The sequence below is a fragment of the Heterodontus francisci genome, chromosome 9, assembly GCF_036365525.1.
Source record: "Heterodontus francisci isolate sHetFra1 chromosome 9, sHetFra1.hap1, whole genome shotgun sequence".
In the NCBI taxonomy this organism is placed as follows: Eukaryota; Metazoa; Chordata; class Chondrichthyes; order Heterodontiformes; family Heterodontidae; genus Heterodontus; species Heterodontus francisci.
The window spans coordinates 130728601-130752564 of record NC_090379.1 but is presented as its reverse complement, the minus strand read 5'-3'; positions in this window follow the sequence as shown (position 1 = coordinate 130752564).

Genomic DNA, 23964 nt, shown 5'->3' with positions numbered 1-23964 from the left:
TATCCCTCAGTATCTTCTCCAGCAGCTTCCCTACCACTGACGTCAGGCTCACCGGTCTATAATTTCCTGGATTATCCCTGCTACCCTTCTTAAACAAGGGGACAACATTAGCAATTCTCCAGTCCTCCGGGACCTCACCCGTGTTTAAGGATGCTGCAAAGATATCTGTTAAGGCCCCAGCTATTTCCTCTCTCGCTTCCCTCAGTAACCTGGGATAGATCCTATCCGGACCTGGGAACTTGTCCACCTCAATGCCCTTTAGAATACCCAACACTTCCTCCCTCCTTATGCCGACTTGACCTAGAGTAATCAAACATCTGTTCCTAACCTCAACATCCGTCATGTCCCTCTCCTCGGTGAATACCGATGCAAAGTACTCGTTTAGAATCTCACCCATTTTCTCTGAGTCCAAGCATAACATTCCTCCTTTGTCCTTTAGTGGGCCAATCCTTTCTCTAGTTACCCTCTTTCTCCTTATATATGAATAAAAGGCTTTGGGATTTTCCTTAACCCTGTTTGCTAAAGATATTTCATGACCCCTTTTAGCCCTCTTAATTCCTCGTTTCAGATTGGTCCTACATTCCCGATATTCTTTCAAAGCTTCGTCTTTCATCAGCCGCCTACACCTTATGTATGCTTCCTTTTTCCTCTTAGCTAGTCTCACAATTTCACCTGTCATCCATGGTTCCCTAATCTTGCCATTTCTATCCCTCATTTTCACAGGAACATGTCTCTCCTGAACGCTAATCAACCTCTCTTTAAAAGCCTCCCACATATCACATGTGGATTTACCTTCAAACAGCTGCTCCCAATCTACATTTCCCAGCCCCTGCCGAACTTTGGTATAGTTGGCCTTCCCCCAATTTAGCACTCTTCCTTTAGGACCACTCTCGTCTTTGTCCATGAGTATTTTAAAGCTTACGGAATTGTGATCACTATTCCCAAAGTAGTCCCCTACTGAAACTTCAACAACCTGGCCGGGCTCATTCCCCAACACCAGGTCCAGTATGGCCCCTTCCCGAGTTGGACTATTTACATACTGCTCTAGAAAACCTTCCTGGATGCTCCTTACAAATTCTGCTCCATCTGGACCTCTAACACTCAGCGAATCCCAGTTAATGTTGGGAAAATTAAAATCTCCTATCACCACCACCCTGTTGCTCCTACATCTTTCCATAATCTGTTTACATATTTGTACCTCTATCTCACGCTCGCTGTTGGGAGGCCTGTAGTACAGCCCCAACATTGTTACCGCACCCTTCCTATTTCTGAGTTCTGTCCATATTGCCTCACTGCTCGAGTCCTCCATAGTGCCCTCCTTCAGCACAGCTGTGAAATCCTCTTTGACCAGTAATGCAACTCCTCCACCCCTTTTACCTCCCTCTCTATCCCGCCTGAAGCATCGATATCCTGGGATATTTAGTTGCCAATCATGCCCTTCCCTCAACCAAGTCTCAGTAATAGCAATAACATCATACTCCCAGGTACTAATCCAAGCCCTAAGTTCATCTGCCTTACCTACTACACTTCTTGCATTAAAACAAATGCACCTCAGACCACCAGTCCCTTTATATTCATCATCTGCTCCCTGCCTGTTCTTCCCCTTAGTCACACTGACTTCATTATCTAGTTCCTTACAGGCTTTTGTTACTACCTCCTTACTGTCAACTGACCTCAATTGGTTCCCATCCCCATGCCATCTTAGTTTAAACCCTCCCCAACAGCGTTAGCAAAAGCACCTCCAAGGACATTGGTTCCAGTCCGGCCCAGGTGTACACCGTCCAATTTGTAATAGTCCCACCTCCCCCAGAACCGGTCCCAATGTCCCAAAAATCTGAACCCCTCCTTCCTGCACCATCTCTCAAGCCACGCATTCATCCTGACGATTCTTTCATTTTTACTCTGACTATCACGTGGCACTAGTAGTAATCCTGAGATTACTGCCTCTGAGGTCCTACTTTTTAACTTGGCTCCTAACTCCCTAAACTCTGCTTGCAGGACCTCATCCCGTTTTTTACCTATATCATTAGTGCCTATGTGCACAATGACAACTGGCTGTTCACCCTCCCCCTTTAGAATGTTCTGCAGCCGATCTGAGACATCCCTGACCCGTGCACCTGGGAGGCAACATACCATTCGGGAGCCTCGTTTTCGACCACAGAACCGCCTATCTACTCCCCTTACAATCGAATCCCCTACGACTATAGCCCTTCCACTCTTTTTCCCGCCCTTCTGAACAGCAGAGCCAGCCACGGTGCCATGGACCTGGCTACTGCTGCCTTCCCCTGGTGAGCCATCTCCCCCAACAGTATCCAAAACGGTATACTTGTTTTGGAGGGAGATGACCGCAGGGGACTCCTGCGCTGCCTTCCTGCTCTTTCTCTGCCTTTTGGTCACCCATTCCCTTTCTCCCTCAGCAATCCTAATCTGCGGTGTGACCAATTCACTAAACGTGCTATCCACGACCTCCTCAGCATCGCGCATGCTCCAAAGTGAGTCCATCCGCAGCTCGAGAGCCGTCATGCGGTCTAACAAGAGCTGCAGTTGGACACACTTCCTGCACGTGAAGGAGTCAGGGGCATCAGCCGTGTCCCTGAGCTCCCACATTGAGCAAGAGGAGCATGACACGGGTCTGAGATCTCCTGCCATTTTTAATCTTAAGCTTAACTTAGTTAAATGAAAAAGGAACGAAAGGTTTTTACCAATCACAATAAAACCAGAGAAATCGAAAAAGCCTTACCTTATAAACACCCCACCGAGTCCTTTTTTTTTTGGTTAGAGGAGGAGGGCGGGTGGGAGACACGACAAGTGTGGTGTCTCGGGTTCAGAAACCGCCCAAATATATAGTGTTTTACTTACCCAGCAGCCCCCTGGCCTCCACCGAAAAACAAAAGGAAATTAAATTTACTTTCAAACTGACCTTCCCAGCTGCTCACTCGCTCACTCTCTGCTCCCGAAAAAGCTGCTGCAATGAAAGGAAAGTTATTTTAAACCGCCCAAATATATAGTGTTTTACTTACCCAGCAGCCCCCTGGCCTCTGCCGAAAAACAAAAGGAAATTAAATTTACTTTCAAACTGACCTTCCCAGCTGCTCACTCGCTCACTCTCTGCTCCCGAAAAAGCTGCTGCAATGAAAGGAAAGTTATTTTAAACCGCCAAAATATATAGTGTTTTACTTACCCAGCAGCCCCCTAGCCTCCGCCGAAAAACAAAAGGAAATTAAATTTACTTTCAAACTGACCTTCCCAGCTGCTCACTCACTCACTCTCTGCTCCCGAAAAAGCTGCTGCAATGAAAGGAAAGTTATTTTAAACCGCCCAAATATATAGTGTTTTACTTACCCAGCAGCCCCCTGGCCTCTGCCGAAAAACAAAAGGAAATTAAATTTACTTTCAAACTGACCTTCCCAGCTGCTCACTCGCTCACTCTCTGCTCCCGAAAAAGCTGCTGCAATGAAAGGAAAGTTATTTTAAACCGCCCAAATATATAGTGTTTTACTTACCCAGCAGCCCCCTGGCCTCCGCCGAAAAACAAAAGGAAATTAAATTTACTTTCAAACTGACCTTCCCAGCTGCTCACTCGCTCACTCTCTGCTCCCGAAAAAGCTGCTGCAATGAAAGGAAAGTTATTTTAAACCGCCCAAATATATAGTGTTTTACTTACCCAGCAGCCCCCTGGCCTCCGCCGAAAAACAAAAGGAAATTAAATTTACTTTCAAACTGACCTTCCCAGCTGCTCACTCGCTCACTCTCTGCTCCCGAAAAAGCTGCTGCAATGAAAGGAAAGTTATTTTAAACCGCCCAAATATATAGTGTTTTACTTACCCAGCAGCCCCCTAGCCTCCGCCGAAAAACAAAAGGAAATTAAATTTACTTTCAAACTGACCTTCCCAGCTGCTCACTCGCTCACTCTCTGCTCCCGAAAAAGCTGCTGCAATGAAAGGAAAGTTATTTTAAACCGCCCAAATATATAGTGTTTTACTTACCCAGCAGCCCCCTGGCCTCTGCCGAAAAACAAAAGGAAATTAAATTTACTTTCAAACTGACCTTCCCAGCTGCTCACTCGCTCACTCTCTGCTCCCGAAAAAGCTGCTGCAATGAAAGGAAAGTTATTTTAAACCGCCCAAATATATAGTGTTTTACTTACCCAGCAGCCCCCTGGCCTCCGCCGAAAAACAAAAGGAAATTAAATTTACTTTCAAACTGACCTTCCCAGCTGCTCACTCGCTCACTCTCTGCTCCCGAAAAAGCTGCTGCAATGAAAGGAAAGTTATTTTAAACCGCCCAAATATATAGTGTTTTACTTACCCAGCAGCCCCCTGGCCTCCGCCAAAAAACAAAAGGAAATTAAATTTACTTTCAAACTGACCTTCCCAGCTGCTCACTCGCTCACTCTCTGCTCCCGAAAAAGCTGCTGCAATGAAAGGAAAGTTATTTTAAACCGCCCAAATATATAGTGTTTTACTTACCCAGCAGCCCCCTGGCCTCCGCCGAAAAACAAAAGGAAATTAAATTTACTTTCAAACTGACCTTCCCAGCTGCTCACTCGCTCACTCTCTGCTCCCGAAAAAGCTGCTGCAATGAAAGGAAAGTTATTTTAAACCGCCCAAATATATAGTGTTTTACTTACCCAGCAGCCCCCTGGCCTCCGCCGAAAAACAAAAGGAAATTAAATTTACTTTCAAACTGACCTTCCCAGCTGCTCACTCGCTCACTCTCTGCTCCTGAAAAAGCTGCTGCAATGAAAGTTGCTTCAGATAATGTCTTTGCCGGTCGGAGCATCGAACAACAGAGTTAAAAGGATTGGTGATGGAGGTGTTATGATGTTGTTGATATAAATGCATGTTCTCCACAATGGGCAGGTGAGATAATTAGCTGTAGGAACACAATACCAAGGCACGTTGTCAATTATAAATACATGAGTAGTAAAAGGGAATACTCCTAAGACAGCTCACGACATACATCGTGGCAACAGCCACTGTCACTGTTTTCTCGGTGTTATATTATGATTGTAGCTTCTGACAGCAAATTTTTACAAAGCGATCAAAAGTGAAGGCAACAGTAAACCAGACAGAACAGTCGAAAGCTAAAGTACATGTGGGGGTTACCATTGACAAAGGAGTTAGAAACAGGAAGCGAATTGGAAATGGTATTGATCCGGTGTAACATCACATGGATGAAAATCACCATTAGATCCCCCACTGCCATGGCCACCAGATAGTGAGTGATACTTTTTGAAATGTATCGAGCACTTGCCTTGAAACAATATTATTATCTCCAACAAGTTAACTGCAGGAAACAGAAATTACCATGATATTGGCCCAAAAACATTTTGTAAAGAACCAATTAAAGGCAAAGATGAAAGTCTGTAAATATGAGTTTTACCGTTGAATATTAAAAGTAATTGTTAATTTAAAGAAATGCTCATTGGCAGCATTGACATCTGAGGCAAAAGAAGATCGGGGAAAAATAAAATGCAAATAAAATTGTTGATCTCAGATGGAGAAATAGATGCTGAGGGGAAAATAAATAATGCATTATTTTGAAGAATTGTGGTATCCAAATCACCAGATTCTCCAAAAGTAAATAATTGCAGATCAGCACCTCCTTGTTGGGTTATTATCTGTGCAACAAGAAGAGTGCACTCTCACCCTGTTGGGTTATTATCTGTAAAACATGGAGAGTGCACTCACACCCTGGTGGGTCATAGTCTGTACAACATGGAGAGTGCACTCTCACCCTGTTGGGTTATTGTCTATATAACATGGAGTGTGCACTCTCACCCCGTTGTGTTGTAGACTGTACAACATGGAGAGTGCACTCACACCCTGGTGGGTCATAGTCTGTACAACATGGAGAGTGCACTCTCACCCTGTTGGGTTATTGTCTATATAACATGGAGTGTGCACTCTCACCCCGTTGTGTTGTAGTCTGTACAACATGGAGAGTGCACTCACACCCTGGTGGGTCATAGTCTGTACAACATGGAGAGTGCACTCTCACCCTGTTGGGTTATAGTCTGTACAACATGGCGAGTACACTCTCAACCTATTGGCTTGTCGTCTGTACAACATGGAGAGTGCACTCTCACCCTGTTGGGTTATTGTCTATATAACATGGAGAGTGTAATCTCACACTGCTGGGTTATGGTCTGTATCACATGGAGAGTGCAATCTCACCCTGTTGGCTGACAGTCTGCACAACAAGGAGAGTGCACACTCACTCTGTTGGTTTATAGTCTGTACAACATGGTGAGTGCAGTCTCACCCTGTTGGGTTATAGTCTGTATAATATAGAGAGTGCATTCTCACCTTGTTGGGTTATAGTCTGTACAACATGGAGAGTGTACTCTTACTCTCACCCTGTTGGGTTATCGTCTGCACAACATGGAGAATGCACTGTACCCCTGTTGGGTTATAGTCTGTGCAACATGGAGAGTGCACTCTCACCCTGTTGTGTTCTCAGCTTTGCAACATGGAGAGTGTACTCTCACCCTGTTGGGTTATGGTCTGTATAACATGAAGAGTGCAATCTCACCCTGTTGGGGTATGGTCTGTACAAAATGGAGAGTGCAATCTCACACTGTTGAGTTATAGTCTGTATAACATGGAGAGTGCACTCTCACCCTGTTGGGTTATGCTCTGAACAAAATACAGAGTGCACTTTCAGCATGTTGGGTTATAGTCTGTATAGCATGGAGAGTGTACTCTCACCCTCTTGGATTGTAGTCTGTCTAACATGGAGAGTGCACTCCCACCCTGTTGGGTTATAGTTTGAATAACATGGAGAGTGCACTCTCACCCTGTTGAGTTATAGTCTTGAGAACATGAATAGTGCACTCTTACCCTGTTGGGTTCTAGTCTGTATAACATGAAGAGTGCAATCTCACCCTGTTGGATTATAGTCTGTATAACATGGAGAGTGCACTCTCACCCTGTTGGGTTATGGTCTGTACAACATGGAGAGTGCTCTCTCACCCTGTTGGGTTATAGTCTGTACAACATGGAGAGTGCACTCTCACCCTGTTGGGTTATGGTCTGTATAACATGGAGAGTGCACTCTCACACTGTTCGGTTATGGTCTGTATAACATGGAGAGGGCACTCTCACCCTGTTGGGTTATGGTCTGTATAACATGGAGAGTGCACTCTCACCCTGTTGGGTTATTGTCTGTATAACATGGAGAGTGCACTCTCACCCTGTTGGGTTATAGTCTGCACAACATGGAGAAAGCACTCTCGCCCTGTTGGGTTATGGCCTGTATAACATGAAGAGTGCACTCTCACCCTGTTGGGTTATCGGCTGTACAACATGGAGAGTGCACACTCACCCTGTTGGGCTCTCATCTGTACAACATGGAGAGTGCTCTCTCACCCTGTTGGGTTATAGTCTGCATAGCATGGAGAGTGAACTCTCACCCTGTTGGGTTATAGTTTGTATAGCATGGAGAGTGCACTCTCACCATGTTGGGTTCTCATCTGTACAACATGGACAGTGCACTCTCAGCCTTTTGGGTTATGGTCTGTATAACATGGAGTGTGCATTCTCACCCTGTTGGGTTATGGTCTGTATAACATGGAGAGTGCACTCTCACACTGTTCGGTTATGGTTTGTACAACATGGAGAGCGCACTCTCACCCTGTTGGGTTATGGTCTGTATAACATGGAGAGTGCACTACCACACTGTTGGGTTATAGTCTGTTGAACATGTAGAGAGCAATCTCACCCTGTTGGGTTATAGTCTGTACAACATGGAGAGTGCACTCTCACCCTGTTGGGTTATAGGCTGTACAACATGGAGAGTGCACACTCACCTTGTTGAGCTCTCATCTGTGCAACATGGTGAGTGCACTCTCACCCTGTTGGGTTATGGTCTGTACTACATGGAGAGTGCACTCTCATTCTGTTGGGTTATGGCCTGTACAACATGGAGATCGCACTCTCAGCCTGTTGGGTTCTCATCTGGACAACATGGAGAGTGCACTCTCACCCTGTTGGGTTATCGTCTGTATAACATGGAGAGTGCACTCACACCCTGTTGAGATATAGTCTGTATAGCATGGAGAACGCACTCTCACCCTGTTGGATTGCCGTCTCTATAACATGTAGAGTGCACTCTCACCCTGTTGGTTTATAGTCTGTATAACATGGAGAGTGCACTCACACCCTGTTGAGATATCGTCTGTATAGCATGGAGAGTGCACTCTCACCCTGATGGGTTCTGGTCTGCATAACATGAAGATTGCACTCTCACACTGTTGGGTTGTAGTCTGTACAACATGGAGAGTGCACTGTCAGCCTTTTGGATTATCGTCTGTCTCGCATGGAGAGTGCACCTTCACCCTGTTGGATTATTGTCTGCACAACATGGAGAGTGAATTCTCACCCTGTTGGGTGCTCATCTGTACAAATGGAGAGTGCAGTCTCTCCCTGTTGGATTTTAGTCTGTACAACATGGAGAGTGCACTCTCACCCTGTTGGGTTCTTATCTGTACAACATGGAGAGTGCACTCTCACCCTGTTGGATTATAGTCTGTATAGCATGGAGAGTGCACTCTCACCCTGTTGGGTTATGGTCGGCATAACATGAAGAGTGCACACTCACCCTGATGGGTTATAGTCTGTGCAACATGGAGAGTGCACTGTCACACTGTTGGGTTATGGTCTGTATAACATGGAGAGTGCACTCTCACCTTGATGGGTAACAGTATGTACAACATGGAAAGTGCACTCTCACCCTGTTGTGTTGTAGTCTGCATAGCATGGAGAGTGCACTCTCACCCTGCTGGAATCTTATCTGCATAACATGGAGAGGGCATTCTCACCCTGTTGGGTTATGGTCTGCATAACATGAAGTGTGCACTCTCACCTTGATGGGTTACAGTATGTACAACATGGAAAGTGCACTCTCACCCTGTTGTGTTGTAGTCTGCATAGCATGGAGAGTGCACTCTCACCCTGTTGGGTTATAGTCTGTATAGGATGGAGAGTGCATTCTCACCCTGTTGTGTTCTAGTCTGTTCAACATGGAGAGTGCACTCTCGCCCTGTTGGGATATGGTCTCTATAACATGAAGAGTGCACTCTCACCCTGTTGGGTTATCGTCTGTACAAGAAGGGGCGCGCACTCTCACCCTATTGGGTTATAGTCTGTACAACATAGAGAGTGCATTCTCACCCTTTGGGTTTATAGTCTGTACAACATGGAGAGTGCACGCTAACCCTGTTGAGTTCCCATCTGTACAAAATGGAGAGTGCACTCTCACCCTGTTGTGTTATGGTCTGTATAACATGGAGAGTGCACTCTCACCCTGTTGGTGTATGTTCTGTACAACATGCAGAGTGCACCCTCACCCTGTTGGGTTATAGTATGTACAACATGGAGAGTGCACTCTCACCCTGTTGGAATATAGTCTGTATAACATGGAGAGTGCTCTCTCACCCTGTTGGGTTATGGTCGGCATAACATGAAGAGTGCACACTCACCCTGATGGGTTATAGTCTGTGCAACATGGAGAGTGCACTGTCACCCTGTTGGGTTATGGTCTGTATAACATGAAGAGTGCACTCTCATCCTTTTGGGTTATAGTTTGTATAACATGGAGAGTGCACTCTCACCCTGTTGAGTTATAGTCTGTATAACATGAAGAGTGCACTCTCACCCTGTTGAGTTATGGTCTGTATAACATGAAGAGTGCACTCTCACCCTGTTGGGTATAGTCTGTATAACATGGAGAGTGCTCTCTCACCCTGTTGGGTTCTGGTCTGTATAACATGAAGAGTGCACTCTCACACTGTTGGGTTATAGTCTGCATGGCATGGAGAGTGCACTCTCACACTGTTGGGTTATAGTCTCTATTGCATGGAGAGTGCACTCTCACCCTGTTGGGCTATAGTCTGTATAGCATGGAGAGTGCACTCTCACCCTGTTGTATTATAGTCATGATAACATTGAGAGTGCACTCTCACCCTGTTGGGTTATAGTCTGTATAACATGAAGAGTGCACTCTCACCCTGTTGGGTTATAGTCTGTATAGCATGGAGAGTGCACTCTCACCCTATTGAGTTATAGTCTGTATAACATGGAGAGTGCACTCTCGCCCTGTTGGGTTATGGTCTGTATGACATGAAGAGTGCACTCTCACCCTGTTGGGTTATAGTCTGTGCAACATGGAAAGTGCACTCTCACCCTATTGGGTTATAGTCTGTACAACATAGAGAGTGCACTCTCACCCTTTGGGTTTATAGTCTGTACAACATGGAGAGTGCACACTAAACCTGTTGTGTTCACATCTGTACAAAATGGAGAGTGCACTCTCACCCTGTTGGGTTATGGTCTGTATAACATGGAGAGTGCACTCTCACCCTGTTGGTGTATGTTCTGTACAACATGGAGTGTGCACCCTCACGCTGTTGGGTTATAGTATGTACAACATGGAGAGTGCACTCTCACCCTGTTCGGTTGTAGTCTGTATAACATGGAGAGTGCTCTCTCACCCTGTTGGGTTATGGTCTGCATAACATGAAGAGTGCACTCTCACCCTGATGGGTTATAGTCTGTACTACATGGAGAGTGCACTCTCACCCTGTTGGGCTACGGTCTGTATAACATGAAGAGTGCACTCTCACCCTGTTGGGGCATGTTCTGTACAACATGAAGAGTGCACTCTCAACCTGTTGGGTTATAGTCTGTATAACATGGAGAGTGCACTCTCACCCTGTTGTGTTATGGTCTGTATAACATGAAGAGTGCACTCTCACCCTGTTGGGTATATTCTGTATAACATGGAGAGTGCACTCTCAACCTGTTGGGTTATAGTCTGTATAACATTAAGAGTGCTCTCTCACCCTGTTGGGCTATAGTCTGCATAGCATGAAGAGTGCACTCTCACCCTGTTGGATTATAGACTGTGTAACATGAAGAGTGCCCTCTCACCCTGTTTTGTTATAGTCTGTATGACATGGAGAGTGCACTCTCACCCTGTTGGAATATAGTCTGTGTAGCATGGAGAGTTCACACTCAGGCTGTTGGGTTATGGTCTGTATAACATGAAGAGTGCACGCTCCCTCTGTTGGGTTATGGTCTGTATAAGATGAAGAGTGCACTCTCACCCTGTTGGGTTTTAGTCTGCACAAGATGGAGAGCGTGCACTCTCACCCTATTGGTTTTTAGTCTGTACAACATGGAGAGTGCACACTCACCCTGTTGGGTATATTCTGTATAACATGGAGAGTGCACACTCTGACTGTTGGATTATCGTCTGTATAACATTAAGAGTGCTCTCTCACCCTGTTGGGCTATAGTCTGCATAGCATGAAGAGTGCACTCTCACCCTGTTGGATTATAGACTGTATAACATGAAGAGTGCACTCTCACCCTCTTTTGTTATAGTCTGTATAACATGAACAGTGCACTCTCACCCTGTTGGAATATAGTCTGTGTAGCATGGAGAGTTCACACTCTGCCTGTTGGGTTATGGTCTGTATAACATGAAGAGTGCACGCTCCCTCTGTTGGGTTATGGTCCGTATAACATGAAGAGTGCACTCTCACTCTGTTGGGTTTTAGTCTGCACAACATGGAGAGCGTGCACTCTCACCCTATTGGTTTTTAGTCTGTACAACATGGAGAGTGCACACTCACCTTGTTGGGTCCCCATCTGCACAAAATGGAGAGTGCACTCTCACCCTGTTGGGTAAGAGTCTGTACAACATGGAAAGTGCACTCTCACCCTGTTGGGTTCTCATCTGTACAATATGGAGAGTGCACTGTCACGCTGCTGGGTTATTGTCTGTGTAATATGAAGATTGCACTCTCACCCTGTTGGGTTATATTCTGTGCAGCATGGAGAGTGCACTCTCAACCTGTTGGAATATAGTCTGTATAACATGGAGAGTGCTCTCTCACCCTGTTGGGTTCCTGTCTGTACAACATGAAGAGTGCAATCTCACACTGTTGGGTTATAGTATGTATAGCATGGAGTGTGCACTCTCACCCTGTTGGGTTATAGTCTGTATAGCATGGAGAGTGCACTCTCACCCTGTTGGATTATAGTCTTTATAACAGGGAGAGTGCACTCTCACCCTGTTGGGTTATAGTCTGTATAACATGAAGAGTGCACTCTCACCCTGTTGTGTTATATTCTGTATAGCATGGAGAGTGCACTCTCACCCTGTTGGGTTATAGTCTGTATAACATGAAGAGTGCACTCTCACCCTGTTGTGTTATATTCTGTATAGCATGGAGAGTGCACTCTCACCCTGTTGGATTATAGTCTTTATAACATGGAGAGTGCACTCTCACCCTGTTGAGTTATAGTCTGTATAACATGAAGAGTGCACTCTCACCCTGTTGGGTATAGTCTGCATAACATGGAGAGTGCACACTCTTCCTGTTGGATTATAGTCTGCATAACATTAAGAGTGCACTTTCACCCTGTTGGGTTATAGTCTGTATTACATGAAGAGTGCACTCTCACCCTGTTGGATTATAGTCTGTTTAACATGAAGAGTGCACTCTCACATTGTTGTTTTATAGTGTGTATAACATGGAGAGTGCACTCTCACCCTTTTGGAATATAGTCTGTGTAGCATGGAGAGTGCACACTCAGCCTGTTGGATTATTGTCTGTATTACATGGAGAGTGCACTCTCACCCTGTTGGGTTATATTCTGTACAACATGGTGTGTGCACTCTCAACCAGTTGGGTTATCATCTGTACAACATGGAGAGTGCACTCTCACCCTGCTGGGTTCTACATCTGTATAACATGGAGAGTGCACTCTCACCCTGTTGGGTTGTAGTCTGTACAACATGGAGTGTGCACTATCACCCTGTTGGGTTATATTCTGTACAACATGGAGTGTGCACTCTCACCCTGTTTGGTTGTCATCTGTTTTACATGGAGTGTGCACTCTCACTCTGTTGTGTTCTTGTCTCTGCAACATAGAAAGTGCACTCTCACCCTGTTGGTTGTCATCTGTACAATATGGAGAGTTCACTCTCACCCTGTTGGGTTATGGTCTATGCAACATAGGTTGTGCAATCTCACCCTGTTGTGTTGCTGTTTGTACAACATGAAGAGTGCACTCTCATCCTGTTGGATTATAATCTGCGCAACAAAGAGAGTGCACCCTCACCCTGTTGTGTTGCAGTTTGTACCACATGGAGAGTGCTCTCTTGCCTTTCCGGGTATATTCTATGCAACATGGAGAGTGCACTCTTTCCTCACTTGGGATTTCTGTACAACATGTGACCTCGCACCAATCCTGTTGCATTATGATCTGTGCAGCATGGAGAGTGCACTCTCTCCCTCTTTTTAAGCATTGGCTGGCAAAGTGCAGAATGGAAATCTCTGGTGGAATGGGTCATGTGTCAGTAACATGTCCATTCCTTCCACTTACACTCAGAAACGCCATTGAAAATGAATTCAAATCCATACCAACAACAGAAACCTCTGCAGTAACTCCATCTGTTAACATGAAATAGATTTACAATACAATATCTCCTAGATTCCCCATGGTACACGTGTAACACACTTAACCACATCAGCACATTGAAAATTGCTAAAACATTTCTGATCAGTCCGTGCAGAATCTAGGGAAGAGGTTCTATTGTAAAGATTAAGGGATTTCTGTTTAAACGCTGTCTGTGCAAAACATTCAAGAAGTATTCGAATTCTAATTGAGAAATCACATTAAGAAAACAAGACAATCGCTTGACATTTAACTGATGGCAGAAAACAGGGAAAATGTAACATGAGGTGTCAATATTGATATTGAAATATCACTGTCTTAATTCACTGTCTTATCAGGAATACTGACGGCTGCAAGAATTGGGTAGTAAATGAGCTCGATCTGGTAAATGAGCTCGATCCGGTAGGATACTGTGTATCCTATTTATTGTGCTAAACACAAATGAAGAGACTTCTTCAGAGGAGCCCTTAGTAATAGTACAGATCAACCTCCATGGGGACAGTCATCTAGGGAATGTGAGCAGGGAGATTAGTTACAGTCTACTGAAGAAAATGATTTGACGAACCGTTTTTAGTTGTGTGTCATAAAATATCATCAATAAATGATATAGAAAACAAAATAATTTTATATTCCTTATAAATTTCTTCAAAATGTGATGTACAAATTATTTTGTTATGATCTCAGGTGTTGCTGTGGATTACCAGTCTCAGGAGCAATAGTCCTGGTGTTGATGTTGATGAACAGTCTCAGGAACAATAGCCCGGGTGTTGATGTGGATGAACAGTCTCAGGAACAATAGTCATGGTGTTGATTTGGCTGAAGTCGGGCTGAGTCATTTGCTCACCATGCAAGCTTGTTGCTGAAATAGGGCGAATCAAAGACATCCTGCATGAAAATGGTTACCCTGATCAAGATCATGTCTCACGATATATTGTGTAAACTTATGAATCAGCCTAAGATTATTATTTTTCTGCCCAGAAAATTGCCCAGTCTACCTCAGATTACGCTGGAAGGGTAACATATCCCAAATCTTTGAGCAACAGGTAAAGCTAGCTCTTTCATGCTGCGACTTTGCTGTTGCAACATGTGTGATGTTCGCCACCAACCGGATGCTGCCGTCAAGCCAAAAACATCCTGCTTATCACACAAATGAATAATATGATATATGAATTTCAATGCCAGTGTGATGCTAGGTATATAGGCCGTACGTCCCAAAGACTGGCAGATCACATCAAGCAACATGTTCCTTCCACTGTTCACAACAGATAAGGTACAGGTCAAACTCAACCAGCCCATGCTTGCAAAACTCAAAGCACAGGATCCAACATTACTTGTGATTCCGCGATTGGACAACATATGCTAAATAATCCACAATGGGCTAAGATTAACGCTAAAAACCAATTTAAGATTGTCAGTAGGGCTCGCAGTGTGGAGCATGTGCGCGTACTGGAAGCTACATATATTAATACACAGGGCCCTGTTACTTGCAGACGGAAATAATATATACAAACATTGTACCTGTTTCCGCTGAACAAAATAAGTGAGAGCCACTCAGTGGTTCATTCCTCAGGGCAATGCCTTGACCAATTAGGGTCAAGGTGCCTGGTTTAAATTTCAAACACATCTTGGAAGTTAACTGCCAGTCACCATAAACTTGTGCATTCTCCATGGCAACGCCGCTACCAACAAGAGTTGCCTTGCCAACCGATCTGCACGGTCTTCTCATGCAGAATAAGTTTTTGTTTTCCCTTACATTGGTTATTCTTGCGGATTGTCCTGATGAGTGCAAGACGAAAAGCTTAGACAACACGACTCTGTTTTCAAAAATAACCTATTTCACAAATTTCACAGTACCACCCCAAAAGAAATCATAACATGTTTCATGATGATTCCTAAAAGTTTCCCTTTATGAATCCAATGAAAAATTGCAGGATTTGCTTTTAGGTTGAACACATCTCACTGGAAAATACCAAATCCATTCAGGCCATAGACACATTTGTTCAGTCTAAAAGGTTTTTAGCCTGCATCTGCTGCCTCTTTGCATAGTTTCAGAAACACTTCTGATAAATATTGCCGTGCAGAGATAGAGCAGTTATGTCAATTTACCTATACTCCAAGACTATGTGGCCAAAATATCTGAAAGTGTTTTAAGAGTACTTTTCGAATTTTCAGTGTCCACTCAAATATCTGTATCACGCAGTTATTCTTCAAAACCCCAAGCTTTCGCCTTATAAGGTAAATTTGCAAGTTGTTCAACACAAAACAACCTTTGTCACAAAGTTTGTTTCACATTATCTGGCAACTCAGAATAAATTCCAAACTCGCTCCAATTATCCCACTCCCTTTTTTTGTCTAACCTATTGTTTGCTCCTCAAGATTATAAGCAGCCACCAAAAGTTCAGTCATAAGGAATTCTGCTTCTAGACCTGTTCTCTGTTGGCTTTATTGCATCGTTGAATTAATTCAAGTTATGGACTCTACTTGCACTGTTATGTCTGCCGGGATTACTGTTGCAAGCTCTCCCTATTTGACAGCACTGTGGGTGCACCTGCACCAGGCGGACTGCAGCAGTTCAAGATACACATGGTACACACTGCTGCCACTGTGCATCGGTGGTTCAGGGAGTGAAAGTTGTGGATGGGATGCCAATCAAGCGATCTGCTTTGTCCTGTACAGTGTCTAGTTTCTTGTTTGTTGTTGGAGGTGCTTCCATCCAGGCAAGCAGCGAGTATTCCAACAGACTCCTGATTATGCCTTGTAGATTGTGGACAGGCTTTGGAGAGTCAGGAGGTGAGTTACTCAACGCAGGATTCCGAGCTTCTGACCTGTTCTTGTAAGCACGGTATTTATATGGCTACTCCAGTTCAGATTCCGGTAAATGGTAACCCCGAGAATGTTGATAGTGGAGGATTCAGCGAATGTAATGCCATTGAATGTCATGGAGAGATTGTTAGATTCTCTCTTGTTGTTGATGGTCATTGCCTGGCATCTGTGTGTTGCAAATGTTACTTGCCACTTATCAGCCCAAGCCTGGATATTGTCCAGGTCTTACTGCAATTCTACACGGACTGCTTCAGTATCTGAGGAGTTGTAAATGGTGCTGAACATTGTTCAATCATCAGCGAACATCCTCATTTCTGACCTTATGATTGAAGGAAGCTCATTGATGAAGCAGCTGAAGATGGTTAGGCCTAGGACACTACCCTGAGGAACTCCTGCAGTGATGTCCTGGAGCTGAGATGATTTACCTCCAACAACCACAACCATTTTCCTTTGTTCTCGGTATGACTCCAACCAGTGGAGAGTTTCCCCCCCGATTTCCATTGACTTCAGTTTTGCCAGGGCTCCTTGTTGCCATACTCGGTCAAATACTGCCTTGGTGTCAAGGGGCAGTCATTCTAACCTCACCTCTTGAATTCAGCTCTTTTTTTCATGCTTGAACCAAGGCTGTAATGAGGTCAGGAGCTGTGTGGCCCTGGTAGAACCCAAACTGAGCGTCACTGAGCAGGTTTGTGCGAAGCAAGTGTCGCTTGATAGTCGATGACACCTTCCATCACTTTACTGAAGATTAAGAGTAAACTGATGGGGTGGAAATTGTTTGGGTTGTTCCTGTCCTGCTTTTTGTGTACAGGACATACCTGGGCAGTTTTCCACATTGCAGGGTAGATGCCAGTGTTGTCGCTGTACTGGAACAGCTTGGCTGGGGGCGCGGCTAGTTCTGGCACACAGGTCTTCAGTACTATTGCCGGAATGTTGTCAGGACCCATAGCCTTTGCGGTATCCAGTGCCTTCAGTCGTTTCTTGATATCACACGGGATGAATCGAAGTGACTGAAGTCTGGCATCTGTGATGCTGGGGACTTCAGAAGGAGGCCAAGAAGGATCATCAACTTGGCACTTCTGGCTGAAGATTGTTGCAAATGCTTCAGCCTTATCTTTTGTACTGATGTGCTGGGCTCCCCATCATTGAGAATGGGGATCTTTGTGAAGCCACCTCCTCCAGTTGTTTCATTGTCCACCACCATTCACGGCTCAATGAGGCAGGACTGCAGAGCTTAGATCTGATCCGTTTGTTATGGGGTGGCTTAGCTCTGTCTATCGCAAGCTGATTACGCAGTTTGGCAGGCAAGTAGCCCTGTGTTGTAGCTTCACCAGGCTGACACCTCATTTTGACCAGATTCACAATATATATATTAATGATTTAGATGAGGGAACTAAATGCAACATCTCCAAATTTGCAGATGACACAAAACTGGGTGTGAGGGTGAGATGTGAGGAGGATGAAGAGAGACTTCAGGGTGATTTGTACAAGGTGAGAGAGTGGGAAAATGCATGGCTGATGCAGTATAATGTGGATAAATATGAGGTTATCCACTTTGGTAGCAAAAACAGGAAGGCAGATTATTATCTGAACGGCTATAAACTGAGAGAGGGGAATATGCAACGGGACCTGGGTGTTCTCCTACACCAGTCACTGAAGGTAAGCATGCAGGTGCAACATGTGGCAAAAAGGGCGAATGGTATGTTGGCCTTCATAGCAAGAGGATTCGAGTACAAGAGCAGGGTTGTCTTGCTGAAATTATCCAGGGCCTTGGTGAGGCCACACCTGGAATATTGTGTGCAGTTTTGGTCTCCTTATCTGAGGAAAGATGTTTTTGCTATTGAGGGAGTGCAGCAAAGGTTTACCAGACTAATTTTTGTGATGGCAGGACTGATGACTGAGGAGAGATTTAGTCGGTTAGTATTATATACGCTGGAGTTCAGAAGAGTGAGGGGGGATCTCAGAGAAACCTGCAAAATTCTAACAGGACTTGACAGGATAGATTCAGGTAGGATGTTCCCAATGCTGTGGGAGTCCAGAACCAGGGATCATTGTCTAAGGATACGGGGTAAACCTTTCAGGACTGCGATAAGGAGAAATGTCTTCACCCAGAGAGTGGTGAGCCTGTGGAATTCACTACCACAGAAAGCAGTTGAGGCCAAAACATTGTATGTTTTCAAGAAAGAGTTAGATATAGCTCTTGGGGCAAAAGGGATGAAAGGATATGGGGGGAAAGAGGGAACAGGTTACAGAGTTGGATGATCAGCCACTTTGAGTACTTTAGATGGGTCTGTTTTTGTCCAGTGTGTGCAGGAGGGTTTTCTGACACAGTATGTGGACAGGCCAACCAGGGGCGATGCCACATTGGATTTGGTACTGGGTAATGAACCCGGCCAGGTGTTCGATTTAGATGTAGGTGAGCACTTTGGCGATAGTGATCACAATTCGGTTAGGTTTACCTTAGCGATGGGCAGGGACAGGTATATACCGCAGGGCAAGAATTATAGCTGGGGGAAAGGAAATTATGACGCGATTAGGCAAGATTTAGGATGTGTAGGATGGGGAAGGAAACTGCAGGGGATGGGCACAAATGAAATGTGGAGCTTATTCAAGGAGCAGCTAATGCGTGTCCTTGATAAGTATGTACCTGTCAGGCAGGGAGGAAGTTGTCGAGCAAGGGAGCCGTGGTTTACTCAAGAAGTTGAAGCGCTTGTCAAGAGGAAGAGGGCGGCTTATGTTAGGATGAGACGTGAAGGCTCAGTTAGGGCGCTTGAGAGTTACAAGCTAGCCAGGAAGGATCTAAAGGGAGGGCTAAGAAGAGCAAGGAGAGGACACGAGAAGTCATTGGCGGATAGGATCAAAGAAAACCCTAAGGCTTTCTATAGGTATATCAGGAATAAACGAATGATAAGAGTTAGAACAGGGCCAATCAAGGATAGTAGTGGGAAGTTGTGTGCGGAATCAGAGGAGATAGGGGAAGCGTTAAATGAATATTTTTCGTCAGTATTTACAGTAGAGAAAGAAAATGTTGCCGAGGAGATTACTGAGATACAGCCTACTAGGCTAGATGGGATTGAGATTCACAAGGAGGAGGTGTTAGCAATTTTGGAAAGAGTGAAAATAGATAAGTCCCCTGGGCCAGATGGGATTTATCCTAGGATTCTCTGGGAAGCCAGGGAGGAGATTGCAGAGCCGTTGTTGTTGATCTTTAAGTCGTCACTGTCGACAGGAGTAGTGCCGGAGGACTGGAGGATAGCAAATGTTGTCCCCTTGTTCAAGAAGGGGAGTAGAGACAGCCCTGGTAATTATAGACCTGTGAGCCTTACTTCGGTTGTGGGTAAAATGTTGGAAAAGGTTATAAGAGACAGGATTTATAATCATCTTGAAAAGAATAAGTTCATTTGCGATAGTCAGCACGGTTTTGTGAAAGGTAGGTCGTGCCTCACAAACCTTATTGAGTTTTTCGAGAAGGTGACCAAACAGGTGGATGAGGGTAAAGCCGTGGATGTGGTGTATATGGATTTCAGTAAGGCGTTTGATAAGGTTCCCCACGGTAGGCTATTGCAGAAAATACGCAAGTATGGGGTTGAAGGTGATTTAGAGCTTTGGATCAGAAATTGGCTCGCTGAAAAAAGACAGAGGGTGGTGGTTGATGGCAAATGTTCATCCTGGAGTTTAGTTACTAGTGGTGTACCGCAAGGTTCTGTTTTGGGGCCACTGCTGTTTGTCATTTTTATAAACGACCTGGATGAGGGTGTAGAAGGGTGGGTTAGTAAATTTGCGGATGACACGAAGGTCGGTGGAGTTGTGGATAGTGTCGAAGGGTGTTGTAGGGTACAGAGGGACATAGATAGGCTGCAGAGCTGGGCTGAGAGATGGCAAATGGAGTTTAATGCGGAGAAGTGTGAGGTGATTCACTTTGGAAGGAGTAACAGCAATGCAGAGTACTGGGCTAATGGGAAGATTCTTGGTAGTGTAGATGAGCAGAGAGATCTTGGTATCCAGGTACATAAATCCCTGAAAGTTGCTACCCAGGTTAATAGGGCTGTTAAGAAGGCATATGGTGTGTTAGCCTTTATTAGTAGGGGGATCGAGTTTCAGAGCCACGGGGTCATGATGCAGCTGTACAAAACTCTGGTGAGGCCGCACCTGGAGTATTGCGTGCAGTTCTGGTCACCGCATTATAGGAAGGATGTCGAAGCTTTGGAAAGGGTGCAGAGGAGATTTACTAGGATGTTGCCTGGTATGGAAGGAAGGTCTTACGAGGAAAGGCTGAGGGACTTGGGGTTGTTTTCGTTAGAGAGAAGGAGGAGGAGAGGTGACTTAATAGAGACATACAAGATAATCAGAGGGTTAGATAGGGTGGATAGTGAGAGTCTTTTTCCTCGGATGAGGATGGCAAACACGAGGGGACATAGCTTTAAGTTGAGGGGTGAAAGATATAGGACAGATGTCAGAGGTAGTTTCTTTACGCAGAGAGTAGTAGGGGCGTGGAACGCCCTGCCTGCAACAGTAGTAGACTCGCCAACTTTAAGGGCATTTAAGTGGTCATTGGATAGACATATGGATGTAAATGGAATAGTGTAGGTCAGATGATCGGCGCAACATCGAGGGCCGAAGGGCCTGTACTGCGCTGTAATATTCTAATTCTAATTCTAATTCAGCCATGATCCTAATGAATAGCAGATCAGGCTCGAAGGGCCGAATGGCCTACTCTTGTTCCTATTCTCTCTGTTTCTATGTATGACCCTGGCATGCCCTCCTGCAATCCTCACTGAACCAGGGTTGGTCTCGTGTCTTGATGGTAACAGTAGAATATGGAATATGCCAGGCCTTGATGTTACAGATTGTGGTGAAGTACAATTCTGCTGCTGCTGATGGCCCACAGAAACTCAGGGATTCCCAATTTTGTATTGCTAGATCTGTTCTAATTCTATCCCATTTCGCACGGTGGTAGTGCTGCACAACACAATGGAGCGTATCTTCGAAATGAAGGCTCATAAAGAACATTAAACAGACATGGCAGAACAGATGAAGTGCCTTAACTGGAACATGTGGGAGCTTGCAGAGAGGATTATGCTGCTGGACAAGCAGATCTGAGATAAATGTCTGCAGCTCCAGTAACTTGGTCTCGGAGTTGTTTTATTGCAGTCTGAGCTGCATGCACTGTGCACCCTCAGAGAGGGGCAGAATTACCTAGACTCAACCTTGCAGGAGGTAGTCACACCCCTTAGGTTAAGTTGAAATTCGGAGTTAGTGAATGGTCAGGGAAAGAAGGATGAGTACGTGAGTCAGACAGGTCTGGAGATCCAGCATTTAATGATAGAGCATCCTTGGCCCTTGAATTTGACCAACAGGCATGAGGTACTTGCTATCTGTACGAAGGAGAACAAGGACAGGATGGGCAAACTGACCACAGCACCATGGTATAGGAAGCTATTCAAGTGGGGCAGTGAAACAGGATGTGGCAATGATAGGTGACACTATATTCAGGGGATAGATACTTTTATCTGCAGCTCTGACCTCTAGTTCCAAAAGTTGAGTGTCTGCCCAGTGTCAGGGTGAATGTCACCTCACATCTGGAGATGAACTAGGATTGGGAGGGGAAGGATCCAGTTGTCAGGGTCCACATGGCAAGAAACAACATAGAAAGTAACAGGAATGATGTTCTGCTGAGTGTGTTTGGGTATTTCGGGTACCAATTAAAATGCAGAAACTCAAACGTAATAATCACTGATTATTAACTGGGCCACTCTCCAATTGACCAGTCTGGGATCAGGTTCCTGGTGATCCTCGGGATCTGGGTAAGGCTTTGAATTAAAAGGGTAGGGGAGGTTTCAGGTGAAGAGAGATTGCGAAAACGATAGGGAAAATTCCAGGCAACAGAGCAGTGCAGCGATTTAACTACAGACAGCAGAGTAGGACAGGAACGGACAGAGAGGATAACGGTAACAGTGCACCAGGGAATAAGGTCTCTCCATACAATAATAGTAAAACAATAAAATTAAAGCCTCTTTCTCAGAATACGTGAAGATTTCATCTTAACATGGATGAACTAGTGGCACAAATGAAGATAAATGTTTAGATCTGATTGCCATTTCGATCCCGAATTGATTTGATTGTTGAAGTCATCACCAGGCATGGCCGAGCCAAGGGACAGAGCATAAACATGGGTGTTTGAGCAAAAGAGAGGATCAGAACTTTAAATTCAGGATTTTGGAGGCCGAGGACCTAATGTAGTTCAACAAGAATATGCCAGGCATAGAGAGGAGCTTGGATAGGAAAGGATGTGAGTTTCGAGATGACAGGAGCATGAATGAGAGTTTCAACAGCACTTCGACGATGGAGTGAATGGAGGAATTTGATGTTATGGAATTAGGTGGTCTTTGTGATTGGAGAATATGAGTTCCTGAAACTCATTGTGGGGTTGAATGGGAAGCCAAGGTTGCAGACATTATGTGTCCAACTAAGCCAAAGGCCAAGGAGCAGTAGTAGAAAGTGGAATGTGCAGAGTTTGTGCTGTGGACTTGAAGATGGTGGCTCCGTCCTCCCAATGTATAACTGGAGAAAACTGTGACTTATAAATACTAAACGTCATTCAAGCAATCTGAAACTCAGTGGCATTGTCAGGGGTGAGTTGTGTAATGGAGAGGTAGAAATATGTGCCGTCAGTGTGCATGTGGAAGCTGACCCTATGTGTTCTGATAATATATTCAAAGGGCAGCATGGAGATGGGAAAGAACCGCTGGAGAGCTAGAGTAGATCCTTGGAGGCTCCAAGACAAAACCTGAAGTTACTTTTGGATAGCAGATAAGAGCAGAAATACAAAAGGACAGTACCAGTTATCAGGCTAATGGATCAGAGACATTGAAGGCAAATTGTGTGGTCAACCTTATTAAAGATTACAGGGAGACTGAGGAGGTCTTATGGAGGGATTGTGCACCACAGTAACAGTCACAGAAGATTTCACTTTTCTGGGGCCGTTTGAATATTGAGGTCGGGGTGGAAACCTGATTGACGAGATACAAACATGATACTGTGGGAAGGATGTGCACGGATTTGGGAGACAACAACATGTTGAAGGGATTTGGAGAGGAAAGGGAAGTGTGAGATGGGATTGTAATTACTTTTTCAAGAATGGAGGGGATGTGCCTTGACGTTTGAGGAAGGGATGACAATAGTTGTTTTGAAAGGGATGGAAAAGAAGGTGAGAATGGAGACACATGCCAAATCTCAACTAATATGGGGACCAGGAACAGGAGTGATTATTATTCGAGTGGAAATAAGCTCAAGGTTGCAGGAGGAGACTTCAAGGACTAGGCACATTTGCTTAGAGATTGAGGGGAGATAGGAGAGCAATTGGTGAAAGCAGTTGTTTCAGGGTAGAAAGGATTGGTTTGGTGGACAATCGCAGGCTGATTTCAACAGGAGCAGGTGAACAGTTGCTTTCAACGTGAGAGAGGCAAAGACATTGCTGACTTTATGACTGAGGTAAGGGAGGAGGATGTAAGGGAGAGGGGTCAATAATGTTTGATGATAGTGAAGAAGAGACACAGGGGCTATAATTGCATTCCAGGATGACCCTGGAGAAATGACCACATAGCGAACAGTGAGGCCCGATTAATGTGGTCCAACATGAACCAGCTGTGGAGCAGAAACACTCAAGAATCGC